The sequence below is a fragment of the Gallus gallus genome, chromosome 5 (assembly GCF_016699485.2).
Source record: "Gallus gallus isolate bGalGal1 chromosome 5, bGalGal1.mat.broiler.GRCg7b, whole genome shotgun sequence".
NCBI classification, from domain to species: domain Eukaryota; kingdom Metazoa; phylum Chordata; class Aves; order Galliformes; family Phasianidae; genus Gallus; species Gallus gallus.
The window spans coordinates 7,769,139-7,796,641 of NC_052536.1; the positions used below are offsets into that span (position 1 = coordinate 7,769,139).

The 27,503-nt window shown below is 39.8% G+C and overlaps 1 protein-coding gene across 42 annotated transcripts in view; it reads right to left on the reverse strand.

Moving 5' to 3' along the window:
* Positions 1–27,503, reverse strand: part of MICAL2 (microtubule associated monooxygenase, calponin and LIM domain containing 2) — a 159,770-nt gene that overhangs the window by 116,758 nt on the left and 15,509 nt on the right. For 24 of the 42 annotated variants that reach the window (XR_006939411.1, XM_046942241.1, XM_046942239.1 and 21 more), the window contains exon 1: positions 3,627–3,694. The exons of 1 other annotated variant lie outside the window; for it this stretch is intronic. The gene's annotated coding sequence lies outside the window, so the exon portion shown is untranslated. Of the gene's footprint in view, positions 1–890; positions 1,002–1,658; positions 1,884–2,215; positions 3,021–3,391; positions 3,695–9,948; positions 10,015–27,503 lie in introns of those variants that run through there. 17 more of the 42 variants (XM_046942242.1, XM_040702110.1, XM_046942249.1 and 14 more) reach the window with 13 other exon arrangements.

The following is a 27,503-nucleotide window of genomic DNA, read 5'->3' on the forward strand; positions in this document are numbered from 1 at the left end:
TGTGCTGTGGTAGCATCTGCCTTTCCTGACAAGGACCTGTGCTTCTTCACCATGCCCCTGCATCTCACGTATTAGATTGCCCCCAAATATTTGGAGGGGAAAAGAAAACAACTTCCCAAATAAAACCAAAACTCACTGAACAGTTGTCTGGAGCAGGAAACGGGCCTGACACGTCTCAGACTTAAGCCTAAGTCAGTTTTTCTCCTTTCATGGACCTAAGAGTATAAACATGACTAAAGATCATTTTGGGGAAGTTTTCACTTCCTTGTAAATGCAAGTATGCATAGATGAAAGAGTTATTCTTAGTCATCTTCTCCATGTCAAAAATAAACCCAGCCATTTTCAGAATGTGTCACAATACAATATTAACTGTGTATCTGCAGTCACTGAATCAGTGGATGCTTAATGGCCTTAATTTAGAATATCTCTGTTTTCTGGAAACAGTCTAGCCTCTGGTGCTGGAATACCCCGAACTACTAATACCACTTCTGAAGGAGTCAATCTGTAAGCATAAACACCTCTAAAACCAGTCCTAGTGACAAGCAAGCCAAACAGCATGCTCCCCCCTCCTCCCCCCTTGGCAGCCTGGCTGTCAGACACAGAGCAGAGGCTGCATTTTTCAAATTTATGGCAAGTACATGAGGACTCCTCAAACAGAAAGAGCTTGAAAAGGTATAGCAAAACTATTTGCTCTCATACAAAGCGCATGTTGTACGTGTATATTATACAAGTACCTATGTATTATACATATATATGCACGTCAGGCTGTCCATACAGACACACAAAGCTATCCTCAGCCATCCTGTAACTCGCTGACCACGGACACAACATGAGAGCAAGCTGAAAAAACAGAAGCACCACACAGTAAGGCAGACCTCAATTTCAATCACCTGACATGGACTTCATTTCAAGGGAATCAAAACACACCATGCTCCTAAGAAGTACGGTCTCTTCCAGTAGAAAGCCAGATTTCCTGCTGACACCAGGGGAATCCAACCCAGCTGAGGAACAGACACACGTTACCAAGGTCTCACAACAAATGTTACAGCCACGTGGAAGAGTCCCAGTGGGAAATATATAGCATTTGAAAGTTTTCCCTTGAGTTTTCAAGATACTAATTATAAAATACCAGAGCAGTGAGACAGCTGGAGCAGATACAAGGTACGTGTTAAAAGAGGTGAAAGACTTGATTGCTAGCTGGTTTCTCAGTGAACGTGCTTCACCTCTCGTTTGATGGCTTCCTGCACCCAAAAAAAAAAGGCTCTCATCTCCACATTTCTCATGAGACACGGTCAGCAGACAAGAGAATTTTAATTCAAATATCTAAGGAAGAAAGCAGAATCTTCTCAGATGATGCCTACTTCTAGATTTGAGACAAAACTGAAGGCCATTTGCTGCAGACCATGGGGAGGAAGAATTTGAATGCGGCATCCTTCAGTTTTCTGTTGGAACTTCATGTCTCCACTACGCATTATAAGCTGTATCTCCAGTTCCTTCTTCAAGTCATATGAAGAGAACAGCAGTTGCCAATATCAAGCAGCATTTTAAAAGCCTTCCTTGTCAGGTATTAATGTAACGCGTTTACTTAACACGAAGGGGTTAATACATGTTTTGCTGAAAGGTAAAGTAGAATGAAAGACAAGTGAACGTGGTGATACCTGGCAAGTCAGCCCAGTCACAGAACAGCCTCCCAGCACACAGCCTTGCAGGAGCCAAGATTCAGGGGAAGGACTGAGAATTTCTAAATCCAAGGCTTGAGCTGAAAAAACACCGTTACACCAGTACTACAAGTAGGTGTGCCCACCTCACAGCAGCTGATTTAAAGAATACTGATGTCCCCCAGCATATGTCGCTGGTGATCCCAGCCCTGCACTACTGCCTCTGCAGACTCTGCTATCTGCCCCAGGGGGAGGCAGCAGTGATAAGGAGGAGGTGGGGTGAGATTCAAGTCAGGAGAGTAAAGCTGCTAATTACTGCTCTGGGCAGCAAGTAAGAAGATACAAGGTACAAAGATAAGAACAGCACTTGTTTTAAAGACAACTTCTTTCAAGCAGAGAATGGTGAAATTATTGTTCACGTTTCCAGTTGATAAAGAAGTGAAACACGACAAAAAACAAGACTGAACGTAAGACTTGGTCTGAGTAAGACTTGAATCAAGCATGTAGTGAGCGTGAAGTGAGTCAGTGTAATTTTAATTCTCAAAACGTTTACTGACCTTACAATAGGCAGAGAAAAAAACAAGTGACTACCTCCAGAGCTAGAAGAAGCAGCTGGATGGTACCTCAGTACAGTTTTTTAAGAGAGTTTTCCATATGACCTGTCCTCCAGAAAGAATAAAACCTGCAGTGTTCAGTGAAAAAAAAACCAAGTATTTCAAAGTCATCAGACATGGGCAAACATGTATTTGAAGTGCTTGTGTATATGATAAGAGACATGAATGCCAGTTGGTCATTGGATAATCTGTTTTCCACCCATGTAATATATTTAGCAACCAATATAGAATGGCGAAATGAAGGAAGCAAGATGCCCTCTTTTCTCTGATGAAGGTACTTCATGAACATCAATTACATGTTAATGTCCCTAGGAGGCAAGTGTGACAAGTCTTATTAAGCCATTTTAAAGATTAGGACACTGAGTCACAGTGCCAGATTAAGAACTTCCTCAAAACCAACAGCAGAGTCAGAGGGGGGGTAGCTGCACCCCAGTGGGGCCTGAGCAGCATGAAACCACACTGCTGCTCTGCCTTGTTACTGCCTTGTTACAGGAGTTGGAGTCTCTGAGGCACACACACATACACACACACAAAAGAAGCAAGAAAGGAAAAAAAAGAACCCACACTCACATGCAGTTTCCTGGCTACACCAGCACGCCTCAATTCTGACCTGCAGGGACCATCTTTAGATGCAAGAATGCAGTTTGGTTTCCACGCTCAGATCGCATTTGGCTGAAAGCACCAACAAGGTTGCCAATTGTAAACGGTTTTTCAAGTCAGCAGAGCCCTTCAGATCCTTCCCGATAAGCTAGTTAGGAGGGAACTGAAAACTTTTTGATACTGAATCAACCATATATGCCTGGGGCAAGTAAATCAGCAATCAGGAGTCTCCAAGCCAACTTACAGCCAGCTACGTGAATTCAAATCACATGCTGAATTTACACATTCGAAAAACAGCAAGGAACATGACAAGACAATTACTATCGTAGATTAAGGCATACTTCAAAGCACAGGCGAAGACCCAGCAGATGCCATATTCAATTAACTCAGGAGGTGCGCAGGGAGGGGTGCTGTTACGCTCATTAGCACACTCACTAGGACACGTCTAAACTAACAGCCCACTTCAGCGCCGCAACACGTTTGGAAAGCATTTTCCTGCCTTAATCGCGGGATACTTACGAAGCAACGCTGGTTTTCCTTCTTCTACGTCTCCCTCCGACCAAGCGCGAGAGCCCCAGAGCTGCTCCGCCTGGCACCGCGCTCAGCCGCCCAAGCAACCGACCGGCACCCGCCCGCACCCTACCGCGGCACGGCACGCCGCGTCCCCAGGAGCTGCCACCCGCCACGGGACGACCCAGCCCCACCGCACCTGCTCCTCCCGCAACGCGACCCTCGCGGCACAGCGCGACCCTACCGCAGCTGGCGGCGCCTATCCGCATGCTGCCCGCCCGCGGCACGGCACGGCTCGCCCCGGCTCGGCGCGGCTGGGGCGGGGCCGGGGCGGGCGGAGGCGGGCCGGTCGCCCCAGCCCCGTGCGAACCGCGCCGGGCGCCCGGCGCCTGCAGCAAGGTGCACGGCCCCGCCGCACGCAGCGCGAGCTTTTGCCGCGCCCTCTCGTGGCTCCGCGGACCCGGGCCGTTCGGGCGCCCACGTGGGGGCTCGGGTCGGGCTCCGCGTTGAGCCCGAGGAGGGGGCTTTCCTCCTTCCCACACCCCGTGCGGACCGTCGTGAGGGCGGCACCTGTAAACTGGGGAAGTGGGAGACCGTCGTTGCGTCCGGCGGAGCGTGAAATGGGGAACTCAGAAATGACTTTCCTTTGTTTACACTCGGTATTTGGGGAAGCTGAAGGCTTGTCACGAATTAGGAAGATTTAAGGCTACGAATACACGGAAAACTATCAGAAATAAAGGGCAATAATAGAGCTAACGCTGCTTGTGCTACGCTTGCTTGACTTTGATCAACACAACCACCTTGCTCGTGTGGAAGTGAGGTTGTCCAAAAAAGAAAGAACACAGAAACGAGTTGGAGTCCCTTGACCTGCTGCAGCAAGGAGGAGAAATGCTCTGCGGGCAAAGCACGTATCTACAGGCTTGATAAAAAACCTCAGCGGACCCGATGGTTCCGTGTAGGTAACTGACAGCATTCGTAAATGCTTTGACACGTGCCACACAGCCGCTGTACCCTGAGTGACCTGGGAGGTGCCTGCAGGAGCAGGACGCTTGGCTCTCGGGATAGGAGCTACCTGACCTATTTCACGTTTGCTTGCCCTGAGCCAAATGTGAAACTGCCTGGGAGAACGCGGGGAGAAAACAGTGTGAGGAGCAGTGGCCCTGCTCATCCACACAGCCGGGTGAAGCACAGTCTGTCAGGAGCCGAGCATTTAGCCAGCCCTCTGAAGTCCTTCCTCAACATCGGGGTATTTTGCGCAACAGAATTTCTCTCCTTTGGGTTGAAATTTGTCTTCTAGCTTCTTGAGTCTTGCTTGGCTGAACCTAACTTTTATTCGGTCGTTAAACATAGTTGCACTATGTTTATCTGGCTTACTTAACTTGGGGAGAGTACGTGTACGTTTTCCTTAAGGTGATAAAAGTAAAACAACAACAACAAAAAAGAAGGTACTTATCATTTTGCTGTTATCAGAAGGAATGCGGATCTTTAGCAGCCTTGAGGAAAACAAGAACAAAGAATGAGAAAACTCTCTTGGCAAACTTTCAGCGAAGGTAATCTGCAGTTAGCAGGGAGTGGGCGTGCAGTAAAGAAATGATATCAGCCTGACTGAAAGGCTTCCTCGCTTCAGTCCAGCATTGGGAACGACGTGGAAGACTTTCCCCCACAGGGAACCCAGAAAATACAAAGTCAAACTTAATTTAACCCTCCTGGAAAATATTCTAGAGCTTCCTTCTCCAGGAAAGATGCTTATAGCACTGACCTCCTGTGTACCTCTTCACCTTTACCAGGTCTCCTCTTTCCTCCGCTCCTCTCAGAAGTTTCTAAGCATAAAGTAACCCTCTCCTGCCAAATGCCTCCAGGATGTGACAGCACACCCTGAAGAAGGGAGGCACGTAGGGGGCTGCATGCACCAGGGACCTTGCTATGCTAATGGCCGTGGTCACTGTGTTTGCTGATTAAATACGTGGCCTTTGAAAATGGCCAGAAGATGAACGTACAGTTCACGCTCACTAATTTTAACTCTAATCATAAACATCTTTTTAAGCTATGTTCCATTAGGTATTACTTAACTGGAATTAAGAATTTTTTTTATTCACAGTCACACCCACCTCTTTCTAAACGAAAACATAGCTTAGATACAGTCTAATCTCTCTGGCAAAGACGAATACACTTTGCTAAAGCTTAGTTTAATAAATACTAATCAAGAACTACAAATCTGCCATTACATGTGGTTCTGTTGGCTACTGTAGCCCAACCTCCCTTACATGAAGCGTGGGACATACAACCATAAAGGGAAGCAGTGCTTCCCTTTATAAAAGGAGTAAGAATAGTCCTTATGAAAAACAATCCAGCCTTATCAACTCATAAAGCCATGCCTGCTAACTGTCGTAGGATGTTCATCCCCTCACCGTGGCTTATTATATAAAGCACTCTCCTTCCTGACATGTGCAAGCCTATCTATTCAAATTCTTGTAAATGTAATACTATCTACATATCCAACACAATAAATGTCCTTCTTGTGGTATTTAAATGCTCTGTCTGATCTTTTCTTATTAATCATGGATTTCTTCCAAGTTAACTCTTAATTTTTTAAACAAAAGAGATCTCTGGCTGTTAGTATTGCAGCCTGTGTCTTGGGAGACCATGGTGAATTCACTCTCCCACCACTCACCCCCTTTATGCCTTTGAGCAAGTCCTGCATATATACTGAGCGTGCTGGTTTGCAATCTATAGGGTAAAATAGTAAGACTATTTCATGGAGGCTCATGAGGGTGAAATGCTTGTCTGAAGGTAAAAACCTTGACGCTTTATTACATCCCATAGTAGGGCACTATTGGTAGCCTAAGTATTTTCCTGCTTATGGTTTGAAGTTTGTCATCATATTCATCTCTGGTGAGAATCAGTAGCTATACATACAGATTTTCATATCTTCTCCTTCAGTAATGCTTTGGAGTTTTGTTTTTGTTTTTAAATGAACATATGAAGCCATTAGAGTGGTTCTTTTAAAGGCATTTTTCTTTACAGATGATGGGAAACAGATCTAAGGAAAGGAAGCTCATTTCTTTATGTGGGAGCATGATTTTCCAGGAGCGTGGAATAGCTGGATTTTCTTACCACATGTGCAGGAAATAGCCCTTCCTACCCAAGCCTGAATGTGTCAGATAATGCCCTTAATGAAATTACTCCACTGTGAGACACCTTATAAGCAACATCTCTGCTCAAGTTTCTAAACACATTAACAGATTTATACGTGTCTATTGAGGTAGAGTTTAAAACACTGTTCATTGGTAAACAGTGAATATTTAAACCATTCCACAGGATCCTCGCTACTTAATTAAAAACAACAACAACAACATAACCCCAACAAAACCAGAAACAAAAGCGCAACAGAGAGAAGTAGCAACAGAACACACCTAACTAATTTTCTAGCCCTCTTCCCACAGTCAACAGCAAGTTCATGAACTAGGGAATGTGAGAGATGAGTCTTTTATCCTCCAACACCATCCCTGGTGTCATGTTGGTTAGGTTGGTTGGTTTGTTTTTGTTTCCATATGTGAACATTTTCTCTGATACTTTGATAGAAAGGGAACAAAATTTGTCTGATACAGTTTACAGATACAAATATAGGAAATTTCACTTTTTGGATAACATCTCTTTGCTGGTTAAATCTCCGTGAAGCTAGAATGGATTTTACTGATACAAAATTATTATTCACACCAAATCTGAGCACAGAATAATGCCTGCTTCCCATGTAATTCTGAATAAACTGATTCTTAAACACTTTGGTAACTGCAATCTGTCTGCAACTAGACAGCACAGGCCTCTTCAAAATCTTCAGCTGATGAATCTACAAGTTTCTTATCTGAAAGCAGAAGAATGAGCCTAGTGCTAAGATAGCTCTCATTTTCTTAAGGTGTAGAGTTATCATAGAACCCCACACCTTTGCTTCATCTGCACTCCCATGTCAGACCCCATTTTGTCAGAGTGCCCCTCTGCTGCCATCTGTCACACAGCAACAATGCGTAATGGAACGCTGGTGAAGAGGTTCAACTTCTACTGCTGTACCACCACCATCTGCCTCTGACATTGTGGGCTAATGTAATAAAAGGAGGCATCACTTTCAGAGCAGCCATCATATAAACAGTTGCATTTTTTTTTCCTTTTTCTGTCCTGTTAAAATATTTAGTCATTCAAAGGGAAGGGGTGTATTTGAATGCTTTCCCTCAGGAATATGATAATTATTTGATTAATGGCAAATCATCTGTACTCTAAGGGCTTTAGTCCACAGATATTTTGTATTTTTATTTCTGACATATGGGTTTCTGTGCTCAAACGCGGTTTTGATTCTGCTTTGTTTTACAGAAATCACTACTCTGAGAAACGCATATGAAAGAATATCAAAGGCATAGATGTATTTATCCTCCTGTTGAACTAAATGGCACCATCTCACTGATATTAGAGAGGAAAGGATCAAGTAATTAAACATTATTTTGCGTGGATTCCCACAGGCTTTGGACCAGATCTCATTTTCCTAGCCAGTCCTTGCAGCTGTGCTGCCTCCATTTCTGCTGACAAACGAATCTCTGTAAAACTAACCAACCAAGCTCAACAAAGCTGATAAGATTTCCTTCCTGAACTGCTGTGCTAACACCTTTCCCGAAATGCATTCTCAGTTTGGTCATACTCAATTTCAGATTAAGACTTCGTAGAGCAAAATGAAACATAAATGCCCACTAGAATGATAAAGGAATTTAAGTTAATACATAGTCTTTCAAACCAAATGATTCCAGGCTGTGTACAGATGGTAAATAAACTCTGCTTTGCTGGGATGCTAAAACATCAGCTTGAGACGGTAACTGTCAGCTACTTAGAAGACGTCACACTGCTAGTAGCCAGCTGGGTTGCCTCAGATTATATCAGGAGGAAAATAAACATGTATGTGATAAAAGATTTAGGGGGAGTTAAAAAAAAACAACACACAATAAGAAAGAGCAAACAAACAAATTAAAATCCTCAAAACTACCGAAGAAGTGAGTGCTTGGCATGCACCCACATGAAAATAGCTCCTAGAATGTGACTGCCTGTCACTGAAAAACACGAAGCTCTGTAAATATACACTTAACAATTCTGATTGTCATCAGCAAGTACCTGACATTATTCCTTGTCTGTGGGAAACCTTCTGTCAGAGGCAAAGATCACTTTCCGGATGCTTTGATGTTAGCATATTAAATCTTAGCAGAGACTTTATTTAATTAAATGTTATTTATGTTTTGTGGGTGTTACTGAACAAAGTCTTCACTGGGTGTCATTAATGGAAGAAAGACAAGAGTGTGAGCCATGAAGACCATGGTGATTAGTCTGAGTGCAGAGACAGTCTCTGGTGGTAATTTCGGAAAGTTACTGCTTCTCAGACACCTGAATGCTCAGGCAGACTTTCCTAGCTCAAGGATGGAACTACAGTACTTCTAACTGCCATATTTCTGGTTCCACAGGCAGATTCTCTCATTCTTCATTTTTAAATTAAACATATATAGTTAGTCCATGCTACTGTGTTTCATTAACGAGTCTGTTAGCATACCCATGCTCTTGAGCATATCCGTGCTAGAAGTTTAATGGTGAATTCCCTTTTTCTCATTCTCAGGGAGAGAGTTACTGTCTTTGGCAACTCCAGAGTTTACTTCAGGAGTTTCTAGTGACTGATCATTTGCTTAGCAGTGTTATGCTTTATTAGAGAAGAGATGGCCTCACTTCTTGTGCTTAGCCAGAGAGGGATGGCTAGGAAGAAGATCAATTCATTTTTTTAAATTATCTTATGCAAATGTTTCTTACTTGCTCTATGGAGATAATAGAAAACAATCAGCAACTGTTGGGTATCTGTTTAGTCTGTTGTACATTATTGTCTGTCCTGACAGCATAAAATAAATCAATTATATGTATTCAACTCCCACTTTGTTTAAAAAATAAAGTTGCTAAGAAACAAGAGTTATGCATCATTAATGCCCTTTACCAGCAGCATTTATACAAAAGCCTTAAACTTAGTCACGATACACTTGGAGACTATTACAGGGCAACCTGAGAGCAAATCTGTAGTCTGGGCAAAGAAGTGTGAATTTTATTGCCGTGTCTTAATTAGGACTCTGGCCAATGTATAATTACAACTTGCATGGTTCCTTCCTATGTTCTGGATTTTCTAGGAAATGTCAGTTAACATCACTGTCATTTTTGCTCTCATATTTGCTGCTTTTTTTCAGAATAATGTGGACAGGGAAAGAGTAAGAGGGAAATAACCAAAGATCTATAGGTTCCACTGAAGCTGTGCATATTACAGTTACACATAGTTCAGCAAAAAATAGTATTGATACACCTAAATTTTTTCTTCATCTGTAGGTTTTCATTTCAATCTGATCTATATGTTTTACAAATATTCCTATTTGTAAACTTTGTTCAGAAATATTCAGTTGTCATGGTTCAAAAGGTAAGTTTACGCTCAATGAAAAATGCATACTGACATTTTTTGTTACTATGCTTACTGGTAAAAAAAAAGAAAGTTCCATTCAGTGTCCTACCTTGTACTAGAGTCAATCCCATACTCATTTAAACCAATAATCAGCTTTTCTTCTGACCTCAATCAACTGTAAAAGCAAGAAAAAAGACAGAGACCTCTGTTAAAAGCAAGGATTCTGCAGTTCGCACCGGAGGCCAAATTGCAGCATAGCAACACAATTGTTAAAGCAGATATTCATGGCATTCATAGGGCACCCACAATGCAAACACAAAAGAGACGTTTCCTTAAATCTGGTGTTTTAAAGTTGTAAGTTGTATGCCTCTACCTCTGTAGGTAGATAGTTTATATCAACCTCAACCATAGGGAAATAATCCTACAAAGATTGGAATTCTTGTATTTCTGGGTAAAAATTAAATCAGTGCTCTCAAACCGCAGCTCAGGAATATGTTCTTGAAAGTTTAATTGCTTTTTAACTTCCTACTGCAACTTCAGTTTTTCTACTTTGTATTCAGCCACAGCAGCACTGATGGTTTCTCTTTCTTATCTGATCACAGAAAAAATGTGGCTTATTCCTGTTTCTACCCTTTCATCCCTGGTTTCTTAAATGAAGCCTAGAGCCATTTACCTCTCTAACCTTATGTGATAATTAGGTTGTTCAAGCTTAGTCAACTTCAGTTCTCTCAGTTAAACTGGCCCCTTTCCAGCACTGACAGTTTTCCATAACGTATCGGGAAGAATTCAATCTTACTGTCTCTGCTGTCAGAGAAGCTCGGCATTGACATATAGGGACAAAAGCCATGTGCTACCAAAAGACCCTACTATTGCTTCCCCAGGATACCAGGCTCTGCAGTGCCATACTTCCTAGCACCACTTTGATGGTGGCTTACAACTAGATAAAGATGTGTCACCTCATGAAATGCCACCAGCAATGAAGATAACACTGGAAGGCTTGCCAGAGAGCCTTCTTTGAGTTGCTTAGTTTTTCTTAGCTCATGTGATCTCACTGATCACAGCACATTATTGCTCTTGACAACCTGTAAAATATTTTTATGAACTCCGTAATTTGGTATATAAACATGTCACATTAGCAACCTTAAACAATCAAGTGTATCTCAAAGAGAGACCTTTTTGCAGTTGCACCATCTGCCAATAACTTTCTAGTCTCTGTGCCAGGATTAAAAAAAAAAAAGTATTGTTTAATTAAAAAGAAAAAAAAAAAAGGACCTGAGCATCTGCAAATTTGTCAACAGAGTAGTTGGTATCTTTCCACCTTTCCTGCTCGTGCATACCCAGAGTTAGCAGATTTCAACTGGTGAGGGAGGAGCCTGAATGAATAGAGAGAGCAAAACCCACTTTGAACTCTCTGGAATGGTAGCAGCAGCACTTGGGGGGGGAGGGGGGGGGGGGGGAACAAAGCCTGTGCAGAAGTGCATTTTTCTAACAGCTGAAATGAAAACATTTAGCAACTGCCACATTCCCTGAGGAAACCCTGTTGAGCAGAAACCTAGTCCATCAGCCTGTTGCGTGATCATTCCTTGTTGTTCACAGGACTGGCATTTCTTTCAAATGCCCTTTAATAGGTTATTTAAAATTCATGCACGAGGACGATCCATGAAACTCAGCACAACTGAAGAGTCTTCCTTTGCCACTCAACCTTTCTGATGTGAATGCATTTCTTTCTGCTTGTGAAGGGCTTCTTTTAGCTATAGCACATTCTTGCAATTTCTTAACACGCAGCAATTACACAGCTGTATAAAGAGAGGCATCCAGCATCACACATTCACCAACATACTGTTTAACAAAGTATAAGCTAAAAACTATAAGGTGCTTTCAGTATCACCAAAAAAAAAAAAGACAGTTTGAAATAATGTCACAAAGTTTAAATGATTTCTCTGTTTTTAGTGGCACACAACTTCCTGGTGATCTAAAGATCCTTGTCTAGCCTTTTACTTTCACCCACAATGCTAAATATTTGTTGTCAGACAACAAACACCAGTTTCGATATACACAGATAACTCAGATTTCAGTGAAATACAGCCCCCATTTAACAGACTGTGTCGGAGAACGGTTCTCTGTAAAACTTCACAGATGAAATTTCTTATTACAAAAAGTTCTCAATGTCACGCAGATTTACATCTTTCAAGGATCACGTTAACTGCATGGTTTCCTTTAGGAGCCCTGCCACTGCTCTTATCACATACTCCATGCAGTGATAGAGTAGGGACTTTTTTAGTGTACAGGAGTGGTACTTCCAGCTAACATGTACATTTTACTCCATGCTCATGGAGAGGAAGCTTGTGTGAACTTTTTATTTCACAATATACTCAGATTTTGGAAAGTTGCCCACTCTCGCCTTCTGTTTTGCTTAAAACATTAGTCAACAAAGCGTCAGTAAGCATCTTAAACTAAACTAATGTCTGCATGTCATTATTTATAAATGTGTAGGTGCTTGCCTGGAGGCAACAGAACCCTTAATATTGCCACCATTTACTTTTATTTATATTTACCTTTTTCTTTTTTAGTAAGGGTTTTCCTACAGCAATTTCTGGTTTCAGGTTTTAGTTCAGCCTGCCCTTGGTGCTGGACACAGTCACCCTAACAGCTCTGCACAGTGGCAAAGGAAGGTCAGCTGAGAACAAGAGGCTGGAGCTTCTCCCAGGACCTGGCTGGGATGTATTCCTAGCACTTCTCTGGACAAATATGCAAAGTTTAATGAAGTCAGTGGAAAAACTCCCACTGGCTTTGGTTAGCTTTGGATCCAATTGTAAATTAGGAACATTTGATTTTCGTTTCCTTAGTTGTCCACAGTATTTTTTTTTTCTATGTTAACAACTGAGTTCCTCTTTCAACAATGACAGAACCGTTCTTTTTGGTCAAACAACACGTCTGTCAATGACTTACACTATAACATAACCAGATAGTGATCCTAACATTGCTGCTAACTCAAGAGGGAACAAAACATGCCCTTTCTGGTTTTGTGGGTAAAGTCATTGACTTCAAGGGATTTGTATAGCATTCGGCTACACTTTGAATTCAGCACGTATTAAAATGCCATTCTGAAAGGAGGGATTGGCTGTTATCTTACCTTTGCAGATGAACAAGGTGAGTACAAGTCATAGTTCTAGAAAAACTACAGAAATGATACAGAAACTCATTTAAGGCAACTTACTAATTTAACAATGTATCGCAGTATTAACAGTGAAGCAGTATTCACTGAGGAATGTCAATATCCTGTGTCCCCTTCCTTGCTTCCTCCATGTGTATGACACATGACATACACAGTATATCACAGAAGAAAGCACAAAGGAAGAACACAGTAAATAAGGACTTTGTTGCTTTAGTAAGGATAACATTAAAGAAATATGTATTCATGGAATCAAAAAAATGGAACCTGAAAACAGAGGGTAGTTAGCAAGACAGTTTATGTTGAAGTTGAAGTTCCCTATGTATTTGTCTGAGTAAGATAAAGATGTAAAGAAAGACTACTAAGTAATTAAAGCAATGTGCTTTTTAGTCAATTTCTTTTCTTCTTCTTCTTCTTCTTCTTTTTTTTTTTTAATCCAATTTCCCATTAAAAATACTGTTCTTTTGCAACAGGCAACATCTATGCAGTCATGTATCAGTAGAATTTGCTTTCTGAGTAATCCCTCCAAACATTTTCTATTTATAAACTCCCTTAAGCATTTCGCAATATGTTTCCTGTTCAGACATACCACTTAATCACCAGAAAATGACTCAACCAATCAGACCAGGATCTTCCTGACCTCCAAACAAGCTGAGGAATCAATACTAGTTAGGAAAACTATTAACATTCTCAAAACTTGACATATTAGTCAAAACACTGATGCCTAGGCCATATTTTAAGGAATACACATCAGGAAGATGTTAGAAGTTATTTGCCTCATCAGTAGAAGCACTTAAGCTCATTCAGCAAGAATAAAAATATTCTGCTTATTCAATAGCTCTAAAATGCTTTATATTTCTGTACTTGCTCTACCACGTTATATTTTTAAAGCAAAAAAACAGGCTTATGACCAAGATTTGTAATGGGGATAAACCCTCCTGCTTCTCTTCTTAGGTCTGGGTTGAATATTATGAAGAAGTGCTTGGTTATTATTATTATTATTATTATTATTATTATTATTACATTAAAAAAATGCCCGAGAAACACAGTACTGTCATTTTCAACATATTTACCAACATTTGTTTTTCAGCTCTAGGATGTCAGAGATCTTGTTATATTTTCTATGCACAAGAATGAATGCTAGTTAATTTTTGTACTTATGTCATATGTATGAAATATGTTTCATCCAGAATATATTTCTGTAAAAAAATTAGAAATGAATACAAACAATAAGCAATCTAAATTCTTATTTCAAGAGCAGAAGTGTTACCAAAAGCACAGTTTCATTCTAAAACTTTAACTACTCCATTATTGCCTGCTCAGCTCATGGAAGTAACTTACCCACAATCAAAATGCAAGCAAAAGGCCAGGCTGAGAATGCAATTGAAATCGTTTTTCACCTAGTTTGATTTTTCACCTTCTTATCTACCAACCACATGCCCATATCCACCTTGCTGCCATTATTTTCAATTGCAAATGGGGAGAATAAAGCTTGGAGGTTACATGATTTACCCACAATCTATAGCAGCTTCTTTTCTATTACTGTTCAGATAGTTTCCAAATCAAATGCAGGCAGGAATAGTCATTTACAGTTTACGAGACCCTAGTGTATTAAGCAGAAGAATGGCCTTGATCAATAGCAAGAAAATTATCCTCATTTGATATTTGTTTCAATATTTAAAATTATTATTTTTTTAATCAGACAGAACAATTGCTCTTTCTCTAATCCAAGTGGTTTCCTTCAAGCAAACTTTTAAACGTGTTATAAGTGACAAAGGAAGATGGTAAATAACAACACAAAGGAGGGCTATTGAAATGCAACCTATTTCATCTTAACACAAGTAACTTCCTATCACAAGCCTTAATGAAGGATGTGCCATTTATGGATGTATGCACAGCATAGCGATATATGCACCCATCTTGTACTGACCTGATTCCAGGTCAAAAGTGGTTGGAAAAATAAGGATGCCATATCATCTGACATACAGTGCTGTTCTGATAAATGTCCGAGGTCACATTCCAGTGCTATCATCACTGGCCTTTCATCTGCAGAAGCTGTTCTCTTGCTTTCACAGCCAACAGCACAGCAGTGACTTGAAAGCAGCTGAAAAAAGTAAAAGGATAACTACCATAGAAACATCAAGGAAAAGAAAATAAAAATACTAGAATGTTTTCAGCTATAAATGCAGCTTCAAACTTCTATTACAAGTTTGATTTAAAATATCTTTCCTTCTACATCTCAGTATCTACACGATGTCACGATTTCTCCTGTCTCTGGCATTTCAGGTTCCATATTTATTTGCCTTGGATATCAATTGATATTATTATGTTAATAACAAAGCTGCCTGTCAACACTGCAAAATCTAGATATGCTTTGCTAAGTCTTTGCCTTCAATCAGGAAGAAAAAAAAAAAGGACATAGGCAGATTCTTGGGTAAGAATTGCCTCCCTCTTTTTTCTGAGCCAAAGTTATTTCAACTGATCAGATGTGGGACAAGGTAACTTAGACTTCTGGAAATCAAAAATCTTTGTAGTTCTATATTATGCATATATTTACCGGGAGAGGAAAGAGAGATGGGTCTACAATGTCATCTTAAGTTGTTCTGCTAACCCAGGGAAAGTACATGTGACCCCTGCCCTATAGCTGCAAGAAGCTTTGCTTTAAAATGTTTTAAAATAGATTTGGACAACTGCCTACGTCGGAATGCCTGAGGCTTTGCTCTGCAACAGAGAGGAAGGAAAAAAGGAAGGAAGGAAAGAAGGAAATTGGATTAAAAAGAGAACTCCTCACATAAACCTGGATAAAATAGTTTTATTGAGACCTTAGCATCTCCTTCTGAATTATTGGGAAATAAAGATTTGAAAATCCATATAAGTCAACCAAGGTATAATTAAGCAGTTTAACAATGTACCTTTTATTCAGCAAAAAGTCACTATACAAAAACAGTTTTTAGACTAGATGGAGTGAAATGAGATATATACAGTAGAGAAAAACAGTAAACTAATACAAGGCACTAGCATTGCTTCAAAGGCCCTGTATTTGTATAGTGTATATCCATTCACTTCAATGGAAGGAAACTTGCTATGTTTCTCCTTTCCAGCTTCACTCCTATTCTGATATGGTAAGATCAGAATGGATGTAAATTGCAAACCAGCTAGAGTTCACTTTGCTCACATTCCATCCGTAGATGTACAGTGAGCTTTTCCAAGGAAGTTCTTCCCTAACAGCCCCCATAAAAGGGTATTCTGTCTCCTAACTGGAAAAGATGCAGCATAAGCACATTTTTGTACATGCAGCAAGTTCAAGAGACTACCATCCATTTAGCTTCATCCCACCTCTACCAACTACAGTGGTACAGGATTAAATCTGTATTTGGGCGATAAGAAAAGAACTTAATTTCTTACAACAAATTATTTACTCTATATTCTTTGATATTCTTTCAGAAAGTGCTCAAACATGACAGAAGAGTAGGGCTGTGGACAGAATAGAAGAAATTATCTCTAAGCTCAGTTACATATTTTGCTATAACTTTCTGCACCTATATAATCAAGACAAACATGAGAATTAAAGGAAGGCAGGAAAACAGTACAAAAGCCACATGCAACTAAATAAGCTGATTCAGGTCAAGTTAAAGAGGCTTAAGAAGTGATTGTCCTGGTAGCTAGGAGTTAGTGCTCATTCAAGTGCAGCAATAACGCATCATCTGACAATAACACTATAGTGCAAATTAACTGGATAATCTTAAGTCATGCGAAATTGAACACCAAGGCACTCAGAAAGTATTGGCTTGTTTTAAAATCTCTCTCTGCTTTCACTGGTTCTGATAACTTCTGGGTGGCTTGTTGTATGTGGAATTAGAAAATGACAGAAATTGAACCATCTCTGCTCCTGTTTTAACACGTAGAATATACCTTTGATAGCAGGTAAGTTGCTAACAACCAGTAGGAAACAGGGATTCAAAGGAAAATAAATACACGTTATCATCATTTAATCTGACTACCTGTCTAACATGGACTAAAGAATCTCACTCAGTTTCAAACATACTTCTGCTTGCGTTATAATACACATCTGAAAAATAACTAAGTCTTTATTTGAAGCGCTCAAGTATTAGAGAGGCTTCTGCATACCAAAGAACTGCACCAAGAACTAGTTTGCCTCAGAATATAACAACAACAAAATGCTGCAGGTTATTTGTGGTTTGAATGTATCTAGTTTCTGCTTCCAAATTTAGGGTGTTTCTTCTGCTTGATTATAGACCTGACAGTCCTTCTCCTTTACGAGTGAGCTTTGATAAGTCTGGGATTAAACAAATAAACTAGCCTTTGTTAGACTTGTCTTCTGTAAGCACTAGTTGTGACAGATGTTAATATTCAATCACATTATTCAAGTGATCATGCCTTATCAAGTGATTCAGGCCAGGTTTTATGAGCGATTCAGAGTCATCAGCATTTTCATGATATTACAACAGAGCTAACAAATGATTGAGCTTAACTTAGACATAGTTAAAGCTAAGTATTCTTCTCTTATAACCACATTTCCAGCCTGACAATTATTTAGCAATTTAATATAGTATTTTTGCGTTTTTCTTCAATTTGTTTTTGTTGTTTTGTTTTGGTGTCAAATGGTATTAATTACTACTGTAGGTTTTTTATTTTCTTATCACAACCCATCTCAGAGGGCTGAAACGCTGCTCAGGATCACGCATAATAGCTATGGAAAGGAATAAAACTTGATATTGGGGCTCTTCAGAAAAGAGTTATATAAATCAGAAGAAATAATTTCCTGTTTCATACCTAGAGTTGATACCCTTGATGCTGGAACAGCAAGACCCAGTTTATACTGGCCCTAAACCGACTGACCCGAGAACAAAACAAATGACCATCAAACAAAATCAGAACACCAAGTATGACAAATCACGTTTTGAAAAGTCACAGCAGTATTTTGTCTTTTCTGAAGAATTTAACCATTTTAATAACTTGCAGCTAATATTCTGAAGACTTTTTCTAAGTCAAGCTGTATTCTCCTCCTATTGACAGACCTGGTTTCTGTATGTTTTCTAAACAAAGGGACTCATTTGATTAGATTCTTGTTGCAATTATTCATATGGGGAAAGGCTATTCACCTGGGCATATGTTCTTATCTCAAACATTGCTGACAAATATGACAGTGTAGGCAATGCACCTTAAAGAAAATCCAGCTTGTGAAGAAAGCTATTTTTAAAATAAACATTAGCTGTGATTGTATGACAGAATTCTTTTTCTTTAAGGAGCAACACAACAGATCTGTGTCAGACAGAGATACCAAATTCAAACCAGGCAGCGCCAGGTTTCTGATATGCAATAAAATGCCTATATCTCAGTATTTATTGGGGCTTTTGCATCTACAGATGCAGTGGAAAGAAAGAAAGGTGCTTACGATGAAGCAGATGCATGGAGTTTTAATCTCAGTTCTTCACTAAGTAAACTTGGCTACTCCTCCTTTCTTCAACAGGATGTGAAGTATTTAGAAATGTTTCTTTTATGTGAGGAAGACCTTACTCATGTGATTACTGAGTTAAAAGGATTGTAAATACAGATTAATGATTGTAAAGTACTTTGAAATGCTGGGATGAAAGGTATTATGTAAGAATGATGATTTTGTACCACTTAGTATTATTTCGTTCTTTATGATGTCAGATAACAAGAAAGAAGTAGTCTAAAACTAGACATTCAAATCTGTCAAGGGAACCTGTATTCTGGCTGCAACTAATTTCCCACATCCATGTGGCATAATTACATCATAAACCTTCATTTCTTCAGCATAAAATGGAACTGAAAAAAATTCTGCCCTAGCAGTGTTTTTAGGCAAAATAATGAATGTTTCGGGGGGGGCAAAGCTTCTTCAGTGACATGGCCGTACAACACGTGGTAAAAGGAATATCATCTAATGAAACATCACAGCATAAATTCCACAGTATGAAGATAAGCTGCAAACCATGGGGAAGGGGAATACCTTTATTTTGTACATTTTGACTTCTAGTCAAAGTGCCAAATCTCTTCTGGCATCATTTTCCTGGTCCTGCTTGTCACTAGTGAAATAAAGGGAAGTGAACATCTACAGACACAAGAAAGGCAGAGAAGTAAAATGAAAGAATATAAAATGAAGAGGGGAAGAACCCCAGAATATTTCTGTACCAGAAGTAGGAACAGAGTTCTAAGGTATTCTCCCTCAATTTCTAGCAAAAGCTTAGCACATACCAGCTTCTCAAGTGCTATAAATCCTGCCCTCCCTAAAGAAAGGCTTGGTGTCCTGGAGAGCTCTAGGCACGGCAGATTTATCAGGACAGGGCTGTGGCAGCCTGCCTAACTCCTCCACTTCTCTGCAGCAGGTAACCCACTCATCTCAGACAGGCAGCAGCAAAATACTACGTTCCTCCATGATATAGTCTCACACAGTATATAAATATATGACTGTGTGTATAGCCATATAGAGAAAATATTTACACTGCTAAGTATTTGGATTATGAATACATAAATAAAATGAAGGCTACTGGAGCCACTGTAAACTAGTAGAGTTATACTAGCATAAGTACAGTGAGATACGCTATATAATGTACAAACTTACATCACTTGTTCTGGCTGTGTCAATATGAGAATACTGAGCTGTGCTTTTGGGAAAACTGTATCTTCAGTAAGTACTAGCAGCATCTTAATCCCTTTAGTATGGCTCTGATACACTGATCACCAAAATCTAGGGCAGGCCTCTGAAGTTGCTGGATCAGGCTCTAATACTCCTTTAGATCATAATCCTGCAAAGATTTAACATTTACAAATAACTTTATCATGTGAGTAGTTAAATGGGATGTTGGAGGATCAGGGTCAGAACTGGAACATTCAGTGAATTCCAGCTTGGGTTACATCTATCAGGGATACGACAGAAATAACGTAAAAGTTAGAGTGGCTTCTAATTGAACCTCATTCTCAAGAACATGTAACATTGGAGGGCTTAGTATCAGCTTAAATTCACCCACAACTATTCACCCCTATCTACTTCAAAGGGTTTTAATCAGTATGCAAAGCTAAGTACATATGTTAGAGATATGGACCTGGGTTGTGGCAGTCTTACTTGTGACACAAATACTGTGTGCTCTGCTGTAACTCAGGGCGTTTTTAGCATTTTCCCCCTCTGTCTCCATTTTTTAAATCTTCATCTTCCAAATCATCAAGGAGGAGATGTCAGCCAGTGTACACTTTCCCTTCTCTTTCTGCTTTTAAGTCCCAGCTGGATAATTTAGAGGGTAAACACTGTGAGGATTTTAGCTATAGCAACAACCAAGAAGAGCTCAGAAACAACGAAGCTAAAAGATAGAAGCAGCTCTTTAATTTAAAAGCTAAGGAAAGAGTGTTTACAGGCCTCAGCTGAGCTAGGCTACCCTGACCTGACCACCTCAGAAATGTTGGCTGTGGGTTTGTACACTTCCATTCTGTGTAAAGCACTGGAAGTTTAACTTCAGAGAAAATGTTTGTATTTATTGAACAAGTATTGTATGCTTTTGCAGAAGGAAGAAGAAACTGAGCAGTAACAGAGTATTTTACATTCTATTACATTCTAAATTTTACATTCTAAAACCTCAGCCAGGCAATAGATGTGTTAGATGAGAGGATTTTCTTTATCACTGCTATGTTTGAAACTGTATAATTTTAAAAGATTATCTAATTCTCTATGGGCGTTTCCATCTGGGGATTTGTTTCAACCCTGTTGTTTTTAGTTTGGCTTTTGACATTAGAAAGGTTCTGTTCTGTTGCTTTTACATCTTCTTTCAGATAAAATCACATAATAATTAAGGAATAAACACAAAGAAAAGTGAGAAGTGTTCTGGAAATATAAGAGAAGAGTCAGCTAATTGGATCTGCCATCTAGTTTGCTCAGTTTATACATGAGAAATAAAAGCTAGTCATTGCATATATTCTTATTTTCATTATGAAGAAAAACAAAAACAAAACCACAAGAAAATCAACTCACCTCCTACCCCAACAATTACTGCTATTTTTATAGGTCAGTGTGTAATCAAGATTGAGATACTACTGGATTTTTTGTTTAGAAATTCCTACCTAAATGAAAACTAAGTATAAATACACAAAAGAGTGCAAGTACTACATATAGGGAAGAAATTATCTTTAGCATGTTACCGGGAATCTAATCTTGTGCAGAATCTGCTGTTTCTGTGAAAATAAATCCACCTATTTTATCAATTACCTGTAAAAAATACTTCCACTGGCAATAGCAATACTTGCTATGTTTCTTTAGGAGTTATGACTTACCATACTTTGTTAATTTCTAGCTGTTGTATAATGGATCAACTCTTTTTTTATAGGCTGCAGTGATATGACGCCTGTAAAAGTGACTTTAGGAAATGCAAACCACTGTACAACATCATGTTCCTGCTATCAGAGAGTAGCTTCCACAGCAAATCACAGCTAAAAATGTCCTCTGTGCTTGTATATTGATTTCATTGCTGATAAATAAAAGTCCTCTCTATCATCATGGGGTTTCTGCATCAAAATTCAAGGTTTTAAGGAAACCTTCTCTTCAAGTCGCTTTAATTACTCAATATTGATACCATTAATTTTGAGGTCTTGAAAAGCTACAGAGTCAGAAATACAGTAGCAGTGCCTAAAAATAGAAAATAAATCTTAATACAACAAAAGATATGTAATTCCTCAATGGAATGTTGGTCCAGTTCATTAAGATCCCTTATGTGCCTAAATATTTATAGTACAAAGGCCTAGAATGGACTTTTCCCAGTACTTTAAACCAGTTTCTAAAACTTAGTTTAGATAAAAATAATAATTAGAAAAAAAAACAACAAACAAAAACAAGGCACTAATTATTTGTGTATCCTTCTATACTTTCTTACTGAAGAGTCTAGGGAGAGGGGTTCTGTACTATGGAAAATACCGTGTTAATTAGATTAGGACAGGAAATATGAATGTTAATTTACTAGTTCAAAATAAAAGCAGCAGTGTACAAAAACAGGTTGTTGCTTCCAAGCCATTCAAGTGTTAAAAGAAAAAGAAAATCCTAAGAAAAACTGAAAGTTTATTCCTTTTTTAAAATGAGTTCTTTAATAACTAACTGTAGTTTAGAAAAGGTTTTACAAATGCCATTTTGAAGTTATTACTTAAACCATTACATTTGATGCAAGGAGTTCTCAGGAATTAAGGGCCACACCCACTAAGTAAGCTCAAATATCCCTGGTTTAGAAGAACTCATAAGCAGGAGATCACCTTACCAGCCCATAAAAACAGACTTCAATTTTATAGTCATTGTCTACACGATTAGTCCCATTTCTAGGTGTAATTAAAATTATCATGTGCCTATGATGCCAGCCAGGAGATGTAACTAAGCAGCAATCGAATTCCTAATCTGAAATTCTCCAGTTCAGAAATCCTGCCCTGCTGCTTATCTGCTAATAAGCAACAAGCAGCTGTGTATGAAATACCACCAGCCCCAAGCATTCTAAAATCATTAATCATAAACAGATTTTTTTTTTCAAAATAAATGTATTTTAATTTTCTGTTTACCTGCCAAGTCCTTCACATACAGCTGAGCAAACCACAAGAGCTTGATATAGAAGCTATTTTTACATTTATTTTTAACGTAAAAAAATCCAGTGGCTGGAGCTCAACAGCAACAACAAAAATATCAAAAGTCACTATATGGGTATTGCAAAGTCTACTGATGTGACATATTGAAAAAATAAAGTGATACATAAAATTCTTATTTAGTTGCATCATGGCATTCAGCTAGGCCTATCAAACAGCTTTAGCGTGCATGATAAAAGGGATCTTCTATCAAAGGGAGTTAAAGTAAGACAAGCAGGCTGAAACTTAGAATCTCAAGCAATCAAAAGGAAATAGAAAACAATTTGCTTGCCTGCAGGAAAGGCCCACTTAACTAAACTTCTAGGAGAAAACCTAGCATGTACAGAGCTCTAGGATTCCCATTACAATATATCCTCTTGATTTCAACAAATGGTTAATGACTGTAGATGCACATAAGGACAAGCAGCCACATTCTGTTCTTAGTTAGAGTCACGCAACCCAGATGTGAGCAACCAGAGCTTAGCTAGCAATTGCTATTCTAGCTCATTTAGTTCAAACATGTCCAATGTTTATAAAAGAACGGTGGTGTATGTCCCGTATTTCTTCCACTGCTGCATCCCACCCATACTTGTAAGACAGATTGAAGGTACTATGGAGACAAGAACAACGGATACACTGGAGATGTTAAATGAGCTCCCTGCTTCCTTGGAGAAATGCTACAAACATAAGCCATAAGTGCTCAGCCAGCTCAAGCAGGCTGTGGTCCAGCCCTGGCCTCACACGTAGCCACCCTTCACTATGGCAGGATTTCACAAGAGTGATGGGGAGCGGAGCACAGCCGCTGCCTGCCAAAACATTTGCAGAATGCCTAGATATAGTCCTCTGAAGAGGATTATAATTTTCTTAATGAGTCTGAGTAAATCATTAGCCTCCACAGTTGTATAGGGAATACTTCAGGAGGTTTCATGAGGTATATTACAGCAGAGCTAACCTGCACAAACACAGTCATATTAGTTGGACACCGAATCTCAGAATGGAGTAAACTGTTCCTCTCAGATTTCTACCACACAGTGTATTTTTAAAATACTGAATTATTCAGTCATGATTGATTTTACTCTATCAAAGACTGTATATTTTCTTAAGAATATAGTTAAAATCCCTTCCCAGAGATTACTTCATTTCTGAAGACAAACTAAGGCATTATTTTGTTAAGTGCAAAGGTGGAACTGTCAAGTAGATGTCTGAGGAGCCAGTTCCTTCTTAGTGCTCACCCAGCATGTAACTTCCATTTGCTTTCTTTCAGCTACTAAAGTTCTGAGCATTGTGTTCTGCAAGATGCCTGTCGCAGTGCCTGGATGAATTGCATTGGCCAAGAGCCCACTGGTTCTGAAGGCTGAGTGGAGGAAGCGTGAGCGAGGTGTGCCATTCTCTGTGAGCCTCACTCTGCCTGACTCACCTTTATGATACTATCCCCGCCCCAACTGGTCGTACTTGCCCTCTGCCCTCTGCTCAGCCTATCTCAGCAAAAGCCACGTGTTGAGCAAGCAGCTGTCTGTTGCAATCTCTCACCGGGAAGCGAGAGGCCCACAGGGACTCAGGGCACCCTCCAAAACAGGGCAAAAAACTTCCTAACATATCCGTACCTGTGACCTTGTTATAAAAATTGACTGTTCTGAAAGAATAGGATTTATTCATCACTGCTTCTTGCCTGCCAGCAAAGAACCCGACCCATTCAAACAGGCGCTGACTTACATGGCAGGCAGCCACAGAAAAGCTAGCACTTCAGGTTAGCACTCCCTTTCCCCTGCCCTGCTTTAACCTTTATAATCAAATATCAAAAAGAGTGAAAACAAACTGTGCTGCAGCCATCGGTGCATTACATTTTCTGTCCTCACCAGCACATTTTGTAGGTCACTGTGAGGCCAATGAAATATAACACAGTGTTCCTTTCCCTCTTCCCCCTCCATTCCCTTTTTTAAATTTGAAAACAGGTATCTTCTTCCAAGCTAAATACTTTTAAGTACTGAACTTCAAAGAAAAAGAAGGTCACAAGCTGACTCATCAATAGCCATAATAAGCGTGTTAAAGATCCTGGACATTGGATCATGTAAGTTGTATGAATGCCAGGTATGAAAGATGTTCATCACCCAAGAAAACAGGTGTATGTGTTCTTAAGGCTTACTATGATTAATGAAGTAATAAACATATTACTGCAGGGGGAATTGTCCCAGGCCTGACCCTCCATCGCATGTAATCCATGTACATCTATACACATCTTTCACATGTGTGTGTTACACCTTGCATGCAAAATGAGTTTTCATATAATCAAGAGTGGATAAGGAAGACACTTTTATGCCACTTTGTGCAAGGCATAAACACACAACAGTTGACTTCTAGAAGCTGACAAGCTGTTCCCACTGAAAGAGAGAACAGTTCTTCAAGGGTCTGAGAAACAGCTATAAAGATGCCTTATCCAAACAATTTATATTCCAAGTGTTTAAAATACAGTGTCCTTCGTAGTTACTATCTGGCACCACCAGCTGGATGCTCTAAGGAACTAAGACCTAGATTTTCTGCTGCTTAAAACTAGAAATACCAGCAAAGTGAATTTGTGGTCCTGTACACTAATTTTCTCTTGCTGATGAAGTCTCATGCCTGGCACCAAAATGCCTGGCACCTCTTGCACAAGAAGATGACTCTGCTGAATTTCATTACTTTTGTTTGGCAGTAGTCAAATGAAGTCTTGGAAACCCCGAAGGATAGTCATCTGTATATTTTGTGCTATCTTATGCCAGTGTATACAACACATGCCCCAGTCCCACACGGAAAGGAACTGTCTCAACCAACTTGTCCCTCACCCCTATGGGTAAAAGTGCTGGTTGAGCTCAGTTCCTCCTCTCCCCACCATACCAACAGCATAAGCAGGGCGAGCAGCTGAGCACTGCGCGCCAGAAGCAACAGCGCTGAGAACAGTATTTCACTTGGGCAGATTGCTGTAGCACACTGCCATTTCCTGCAGGGCGGTCTCTCACATCTGGTCTACTGAAGGATGATAATATCACACGAAGTAGTAAGGGAAAAAGTCTTGGAAATGTAAAGGAAATTTTTACAAAGCTTGTTCCAGTCCATTTGAAGTCTACAGCAAGCTAGCGCTTAGTAGTTGTCCTAAGCACTTGGCATATATCACCCCTTATCTTATAGGAGTACACAATGTGAGGTACGCAAGAGCAAAACATATCATTCCAGTGTACCTGCTGGCAGAAAAGTGGGTGAGGGTAACAATATAGTAGAAGCGTGCAACTTAAGAGATGCAAAAACATTACTACTTAACACAAAGCAGCACAAACATATCAATCGCACAGTAGGGTGCTGCTGTCCTTATTCCTTTGCCAGAGATGATGAAGGGCATGAAAAGCAATAAAAGTAACCTCCTGTGGATTCAGAATAGGTGTGGTGGTGGCAGCAGATTGGATCTTTGCTCCCAATCCTAGAAGCAAAACCACTGCATACTAACACTGTTTCTGTGTGAAACTGGATATCCATCTCTACTTAAAAGACAAAGTAACTCTGTTGGAAACTCAGGATGCAAAAGGTAACTGCCTGAGTTTGGATGCCTTAAGTTTGGTAAGCTCAAGCCCCCAGCAAGTTTTGGTCTGAGCAGAATCAGCCCCTAAAGCTTTGCAAAAATCATTTCCCCTTCCCAGTATGGATCCCCGTGCAATGCATGATGAAGGTACGTAGTCCAGCCCTGAGGAAGCAGGTCAGGTGGCACAGTGACAAGAACTGAGCACAGAAAAGGATTAGGAAGGCTGAGTCAGTCACAGTAAGCAATGATTAACTTCAGGGCTCTTTGCTTTTGACATTCAGATCATGTAAAACGATGGCATTACTTCAGCGCCAGTCAGGCTCCTGTCCGAGCCCTTCCCTTCGTAATCATGGAGAAGACACAACATACTAATAAAGTAAAAAGCAGAAGTTGAAAATGAGTAAAAGACATTCAAAAGAACTTCTGCTTTGATGGAAACGTTATTATACCTACAAATAAATAAACTATAAGATTTGGCACAAGAGAGGCCAAGACTGGAATAGCAGGAATGCTGCAGATCAAGATTAATGTGCATTGGCAGAGCTGAACGAAGAACTATGCACGGCACCTGTCTCCACGGTGCCTGCCTTGAGTTTGTGACATTAATCTCCTGGTTTCGCAACCATAATATTCAATCTTACATTTTTAAACAATACTTTCTGGATTGCAGTGTAAATGATATTGGGGGGACATTTTATCTAAAAGAAACATTACGCATACATGTAACAAAATAGCTGGATAGGAAAGCAACACATCTAAAAATGTGTTCAGGCAGAAAAGATTTTACCTATTTTTAACTCTGTACGTGTGTAAAAATACATACTATGTATTTGGATAACTGGATAAGCATTAAAAAGTCAAAAAGGGAGGTAATGTTTTACTGTCCCAGTCACCTGAGGTGCTGCACAGTTCCTCTCAAATAACCCAAACTCTTAGAATGCCCTGATACCTGGATTTCAGACAGGCATTCCTAGCCTCTATGGATGCTGGACAATATGAAGCCCTGCTTACAAATATCAGCAACAGACATCTGATTAGTTAGATACCATTATGTTATTCAACCACCCCTAAATAGCTATTACACTATTACACTAATCCTTTCTGAGAAAGAGAAGTAAGAAGTAAGCATTAATTGGGTGACCATTACATGAGTACTATACTCTCTTTAGGACTGAATGTACTGCAGGTTTTGCCATGCTGTATTCCTTCCTGAAATATTCCTCACTAAGCCCTCACTCTATTCATGTAAAAACTCCTACTAATTTTAGTGGGTTGAGGAACAATTTTTTTTTCAATCAGCTAAGAACAATTCCAAAAAGAC